We start from the raw sequence: 7,941 nt of genomic DNA, 5'->3' as shown, positions 1-7,941 counted from the left end.
CAGGATTCATCTGTAAAGAGCACACTTCTCCAGTGTGCCAGTGGCCATCGAAGGTGAGCATTTGCCCACTAATGTCGATTTCGATGCCGAACTGCAGTCAGGTCAGGACTGTGGTGAGGATGATGAGTTGAGCTTTCCCTGAGACGGTTTCTGACAGTTTGTGGAAATATTCTTTGGTTGTGCAAACCCAGTTTCATCAGCTGTCCGGGTGGCTGGTCTCAGACGATCCCGCAGGTGAATAAGCCAGATGTGGAGGTCCTGGGCTGTCATGGTTACACGTGGTCTGCGGTTCTGAGGCCAGTAGTACGTACTGCCAAATTATCTAAAACAACATTGGTAGATTATGGTAGAGAAACAAACATTAAATTCTCTGGCAACAGTTCTGGTGGACATTCCTGCAGTCTGCATGCTCCCTCAAAACTTGAGACATCTGTCGCATTGTGTTGTGTGACAAAAGTGCAGATTTTAGAGTGGCCTTTTATCATCCCCAGCACAAGGTGCACCTATGTAATGATCATGCTGTGCAATCAGATTCTTGATATGCCACATCTGTCAGGTGTATTATCTTGGAAAAGGAGAAATGCTCACTTACAGGGATGTTAACCAATTTGTGCATAATCATTTTGAGAAATAAGCTTTTTGTGCAAATGGAACATTTCTGGGTTCTTGTTTTTTCAGCTCATGAAACATGGGACCAACACTTTATATGTTGCATTTATATTTTTGTTCATTGTAGTTCCTTCAATCACAGAGAAGTTCTGTCAAATAAATCAAATCACAAAAGCAACATGAATGTATTTGCTATCCCCACTAGCTGGCACACAACATTCTCTGTCTGTGTTGAGTTAGTGAGAGCATAAAAGAGTCGGTACTACGGCAACACACACAATGAAGGATAATTAGCCTTGTTCTTTGGGGCCCAGCCTCCATCTCTTCTCAAGACGTTGACCTCAGCCCTCGCCCCAGGGCCAGGCAACAATCTCTCCCAGCGGGTGGCTTAAAGTGCCTTGTCAATCAACCTTTGTGGGATGTAACACCCCCCCCCCCCCCCCCACTCTAATGAGAGGTGGCAGTCAGAGGAAAGAAGAGATATGTCTACGCAGGGGTGCAACTCTCACTGGGGATAGGGGGGGCGGGCACATTCTGAAATTGCATTTTTGTCTTCCCCAGTTTTAGCATTGGAATGTGATACAAAACAGGACAACAGTGTGCCTTAGGACCATGCAGATTCTGCCGATAGATCGGTAGGCTGTTTGGATTGTTTATCCGACTGTATTTAGGACTGCGCTGACACCACAGAGCTGGCTGACAGGCTGTGTGAAGGAAAAGCTTCTGGAAGACTGGAGAGTTGGAACGGGAGAGTTGAGCATGGTTCAGTGTGTTCCTGTTGCACTCTTTCACCAAGTTGTAAAAGGTAGCAGAACAGAAACTGTCTACTCTTTAGTTGACTGATGTAGCTGGCAAAAACAAAACAAGTGTTTATTCGTAGTGCTGAGCTAGTATTGTAACTGACATGTGACATTAGCTAATGTTTTATCCCTTCTCGACTGAGGTGAATGAATAAGCTACGCTAGCTAGTAGCTACCACAGCCAGGTCAGCTCTAGCTTCTAGTTATCTGTCAGATAGCGAGGTGGCTGTTATTACTATCTAACAGCAGTTGTTTGTATGGAAGTAAATCAACTTGGCAAGCTTTCGCCAGTTGATGTACCATTAGAGAGAGAGCTGACCAAAAGTTGGCTTACATTAGCTATTATTTTTGCCTCTATCGAACTAGACCTGAATCAAACGATGAAACCATCAGCCAAACGATTGAAGATTGATATTCTGACTTTTTTTTCACTGCAATGTGAGTTGTATTAGTCAAATAAAATAACATTTTATTTGTCACATACACATGCTTAGCAGATGTTAATGCGAGTGTAGCGAAATGCTTGTGCTTCTAGTTCCTACCGCACAGTAATATCTAACAAGTAATCTAACAATTTCACAACAACTACCTTATACACATAAGTGTAATGGAATTAATAAGAATATGTACATATAAATATATGGATGAGTGATGGCCGAATGGCATAGGCAAGATGCAGATGATATAGAGTACAGTATATACATATGAGATGAGTAATGTAGGGTATGTAAACATTATATAAAGTGGCATTGTTTAAAATGACTAGTGATACATTTACTACATCCAATTTTTAATTATTAAGTGTCTGGAGATTTGAGTCAGTATGTTGGAAGCAGCCACTCAATGTTAGTGATGGCTGTTTAATAGTCTGATGGCCTTGAGATAGAAGCTGTTTTTCAGTCTCTCGGTCCCAGCTTTGATGCACCTGTACTGACCTCGCCTTCTGGATGATAGCGGGGTGAACAGGCAGTGGCTCGGGTGGTTGTTGTCCTTTATGATCTTTTTGGCCTTCCTGTGACATTGGTGTAGGTGTCCTGGAGGGCAGGTAGTTTGCCCCGGTGATGCGTTGTGCAGACCTCACTACCCTATGGAGAGTCTTACGGTTGTGGGCAGAGCAGTTTCCGTATCAGGCGGTGATACAGCCCGACAGGATTCTCTCGATTGTGCATCTGTAAAAGTTTGTGAGTGTTTTTGGTGACAAGCCAAATTTCTTCAGCCTCCTGAGGTTGAAGAGGCGCTGTTGCGCCTTCTTCAACACGTGGTCTGTGTGGGTGGACCATTTCAGTTTGTCCGTGATGTGTAAGCCGAGGAACTTAAAACTTTCCACCTTCTCCACTACTGTCCCGTCGATGTGGATAGGGGGGTGCTCCCTCTGCTGTTTCCTGAAGTCCACCATCATCTCCTTTGTTTTGTTGATGTTGAGTGTGAGGTTATTTTCCTGACACCACACTCCGAGGGCCCTCACCTCCTCCTTGTAGGCCTTCTCGTCGTTGTTGGTAATCAAGCCTACCACTGTAGTGTTGTCTGCAAACTTTATGATTGAGTTGGAGGCATGCATGGCCACGCAGTCATGGGTGAACAGGAAGTACAGTAGAGGGCTGAGAACGCACCCTTGTGGTGCCCCAGTGTTGAGGATCAGCGGGCGGAGATATTGTTTCCTACCCTCACCACCTGGGGGCGGCCCGTCAAAAAGTCTAGGACCCAGTTGCACAGGGCGGGGTCGAGACCCAGGGCTTAATGACAAGTTCGGAGGGTACTATGGTGTTAAATGCTGAGCTGTAATCGATGAACAGCATTCTTACATAGTTATTCCTCTTGGCCTGATAGGTTAGGGCAGTGTGCAGTGTGATTGTGTCATTTGTGGACCTATTGGGGCGGTAAGTAAATTGGAGTGGATCTAGGGTGTCAGGTATGGTGGAGGTGATATGATCCTTGACTAGTCTCACAAAGCACTTCATGATGACGGAAGTGAGTGCTACAGGGCGATAGTCGTTTAGCTCAGTTACCTTAGCTTTCTTGGGAACAGGAACAATGGTGGCCCTCTTGAAGCATGTGTGAACAGCACACTGGGATAGGGATTGATTGAATATGTCCGTAAACACACCAGCCAGCTGGTCTGCGTTCTGAGGATGCGGCTAGGGATGCCGTCTGGGCCGGCAGCCTTGCAAGGGTTAACACGTTTAAAGGTTTTACTCACGTTGGCTGCAGTGAAGGAGAGCCCACAGGTTTTGCTAGCGGGCCGTGTCAGTGGCACTGTATTTTCCTCAAAGTGAGCAAAGAAGTTGTTTACTTTGTCTGTGAGCAAGACATCGGTGTCCGCGACAGGGATGGTTTTCTTTTTGAAATTCGTGTTTGACTGTTGACCCTGCCACATACATCTCGTGTCTGAGCCGTTGAATTGCGACTACTTTGTCTCTATACTGAGGCTTAGCTTGTTTGATTGCCTTGCGGATGGAATAGCTACACTGTTTGTATTCGGTCATGTTTCCGGTCGCCGGAAAAGCAGTGGTTCGCGCTTTCAGTTTTGCGCGAATGCTGCCATCAATCCACGCTTTCTGGTTGGGGAATGTTTTAATAGTCATCGTGGGTACAACATCACCGATGCACTTGCTAATAAACTCGCTCACCGAATCAGCGTATACATAAATGTTGTTGTCTGAGGCTATCCGGAACATATCCCAGTCCACGTGATCGGTCGGACCAGCGTTGAACAGACCTGAGCATGGTTGCTCCCCAGTGAGCCATGTTTCTGTGAAAGACAGAATGTTACAATCTCTGATGTCTCTCTGGAAGGCAACCCTTGCTCGAATTTCGTCTACCTTGTTGTCAAGAGACTGGACATTGGCGAGTAGTATACTCGGGAGCGGTGAGCCGGTCTACGGAGCCTGACCAGAAGAGCGCTCCGTCTGCCCCCTCTACGGTGCCATTGTTTTGGGTCGCCTATTGGGATCCGATCCATTGTCCTGGGTGGTGGTCCAAACAGAGGATCCGCTTCGGGAAAGTCCTATTCCTGGTCGTAATGTTGGTATGTTGAGGTTGCTCTAATATCCAATAGTTCTTCCCAGATGTATGTATTAAGACTTCAGATTTCCTGGGGTAGCAGTGTAAGAAATAATACATTAAAAAACTAAACACTGCATAGTTTCCTAAGAACGTGAAGCGAGGCGACAATCTCTGTCGGCGCCATCACATATGGCAATATAACATAATTGATCTGTCAGTTTCCCTAGCGAATTCCCCACTTTTCACACAGACACAGTCAGTAATAAACAGCTCTAACTTTACAGGCTTCACTGTCATGGTGCACATTAGATCCTTATATGGAATACTGCATGACAAAAGAGGTCTGTATTGAAAACATGCCCACATCAGGGGAGATCCTTATATGGGCAATCTCTAGCTGCTGGGCTGCTCAGTCCTGGCCCTGGGGGCGTGTCATTCTGTTGTCACTCTGGCCTTGCCCTAACACACCTGAAACCAATAATGAATGTTTCACTAAGATCCTAAAGTGGTGTGGGGTGTGTTGGGGCACTACAGGGCTGTGGATCCCTAGGTGCAGGACAGGGTGACCCAGCTATATTGTGTGCAAGTAAAGAGCGCTCGACAGTACTATTAGCCCTATGATATGAATTATATGACAGATGTACTGTTCCTGTGTGTTAATGTGTAGGTGTATGTGTGCTTTCCCTTAAGACATAAAAACAAGATGGGAAGGAAGTTGTGGTGGGGAAAGAGTTCAGTTATTGACTAGACTGGTGGGAGTAGGCTGCTCGTGTTGGCTGGGCGGTCTGGCTGAAATTTGATATAGAGGATGTCTTAAAGACATCATCGATCTAGTTCAGTCTTAGCAATCACTTAAAGATATTTAATCATCTCTTACCTAGCTTGATGACTGTGGGGATTTTTTCTTACTTTTTGTTGTTCTAAACAGATTTGCCAGGTCCCAGTTGTAAATGAGAACTTGTTCTAAACTGGCCTACCTGGATAAATAAAGGTGAAATAAATACATATAAACTGGCTAGAAGGGCCATGGGTCATATTAGATTGTGTAAACATGCAGGAAATGTTCTTCGGATGCCCCTAAAAATGGGAGGACCCCCAGACTCCCTGCCAAGCACAGTTCATTTACAATATGTAGAATCTACAAGAATAGAAAGGTTCAGAACTTTTGTGAAAAATCACCGCACAGTTGAGAAATATATGGCAAATAGAAATCAAACCTGGATGGTGTTCAAAGATAGATGGAAGGGGTTGAGTGGAGCTTGAAGAGGGGAATAAAAACAAACAAAAGATAACTATGGTAAAATATACTGTGTCCTTAAAATGTAAAAACAAATGTCCTCTCACTGTCAACTGTGTTTCTTTCAGCTAACTTAACATGTGCAAATATTTGTATGAACACAAGATTCAACAACAGACAAACTGAACAAGTTCCACAGACATGTGACTAACAGAAATTGAATAATTTGTCCCTGAACAAAGAGGGGGGTCAAAATAAAAAATAACAGTCACTATCTGGTGAGGCCACAAGCTGAATTAAGTACTGCAGTGCATCTCCTCCTCATGAACTGCACCAGATTTGCCAGTTCTTGCTGTGAGATGTTACCCCACTCTTCCACCAAGGCACCTGCAAGTTCCCGGACATTTCTGGGGGGAATGGCCCTAGCCCTCACCCTCCGATCCAACAGGTCCCAGATGTGCTCAATGGGATTGAGATCTGGGCTCTTAGCTGGCCATGGCTAGAACACTGACATTCCTGTCTTGCAGGAGATCACACACAGAACGAGCAGTATGGCTAGTGGCATTGTCATGCTGGAGGGTCATGTCAGGATGAGCCTGCAGGAAGGGTACCACATGAGGGAGGAGGATGTCTTCCCTGAAACACACAGCATTGAAATTGCCTGCAATGACAAGCTCAGTCAGATGATGCTGTGACACACCGCCCCAAACCATGACGGACCCTCCACCTCCAAATCAATCCCGCTCCAGAGTACAGGCCACGGTGTAACGCTCAATCCTTTGACGATAAACGCGAACCCGACCATCACCCCTGGAGAGAAAAAAATGTGACTCGTCAGTGAAGAGCATTGTTTGCCAGTCCTGTCTGGTCCAGCAATGGTGAGTTTGTGCCCATAGGCAACGTTGTTGACGGTGATGTCTGATGAGGACCTGCCTTACAACAGGCCTACAAGCCCTCATTCCAGCCTCTCTCAGCCTATTGCGGACAGTCTGAGCACCGATGGAGGGATTGTGCGTTCCTGATGTAACTCGGGCAGTTGTTGCCATACTGTACCTGTCGAGCAGGTGTGATGTTCAGATGTTCCGATCCCGTGCAGGCATTGTTACACGTGGTCTGCCACTGCGAGGATGATCAGCTGTCCGTCCTGTCTCCCTGTAGCGCTGTCTTAGGCGTCTCACAGTACGGACATTGCAATTTATTGCCCCGGCCACATCTGCAGTCCTCATGCCTCCTTCCTAAGACACGTTCACGTAGATGAGCAGGGACCCAGGGCATCTTTCTTTTGGTGTTTTTCAGAGTCAGTAGAAAGGCCTCTTTAGTGTCCTAAGTTCTCATAGCTGTGACCTTAATTGCCTACCGTCTGTAAGCTATGTGTCTTAACGACCGTTCCACAGGTGCATGTTCAGTAATTGTTTATGGTTCATTGAAGCAGCACGGGAAACGGTGTTTAAACCCTTTACAAAGAAGATCTGAGGTTATTTGGATTTTTACGAATTATCTTTGAAAGTCAGGGTCCTGAAAAAGGGACTTTTCTTTTTTTGCTTGACTTTGTCTCCCGTGGACATTACTGGTTAAACATGAGCATAACACACTAATTGAACTAATCTCAAAGCATTACTATAAATGACCAGTAGAGGGGGGCAGTCTCCAAGTTAAGGCCATTGGAAATTCCTAGGACAGTTACGACATCTTTCAGTGCAGCTTACTTCTCCGTTATGAAAGTTTGGTTGGTCGTGATGTTCACTGGCCTTCAACAACAAGAGCTAGTTGGTCGTGATATTTACTAGCTTACAAGTGTGAGAGCTATTTTATTTATGGATGGGTTTGAAAATGTCACAATCAAGGGGGAGCGGAATCTTAAATGGAGTTAGATGTACAATGACACCCAAGACAGATGGTATGGGGTTATTCTAAGGGATTTAAACAAACCGTTAGGAACACACACACAATTCCTACTGCATGAGCATTTCTATTACAATAGCTACATTCCATGTTCAAGGACACTTCGCATTGGCGGTCAAGAGTCATTTGCTAGATGGCATTTTGTGAGCTGTTCAGGAGAAAAGTGTAAATATTGTCATTGTTTAACTTGGAGAATGTGTCTGCTACACTTCAGTTTCCCATGGTTCATAAAAAGTTACATCTGCACAGACCTTAAAAGGGCACTGGGTAATTGTTAACCAAGTGAAACCTTAGAATACAATTCTGAATCAAAAAGGTTGACGTATCTCTGTGACTAACACATTCACAACAGTGCGGCAGTAAAACGTGTCAAGGTGAAAGAAAACCTGC

The sequence above is a fragment of the Oncorhynchus mykiss genome, chromosome 32, assembly GCF_013265735.2.
Source record: "Oncorhynchus mykiss isolate Arlee chromosome 32, USDA_OmykA_1.1, whole genome shotgun sequence".
In the NCBI taxonomy this organism is placed as follows: domain Eukaryota; kingdom Metazoa; phylum Chordata; class Actinopteri; order Salmoniformes; family Salmonidae; genus Oncorhynchus; species Oncorhynchus mykiss.
This window is presented reverse-complemented; position numbering follows the sequence as displayed.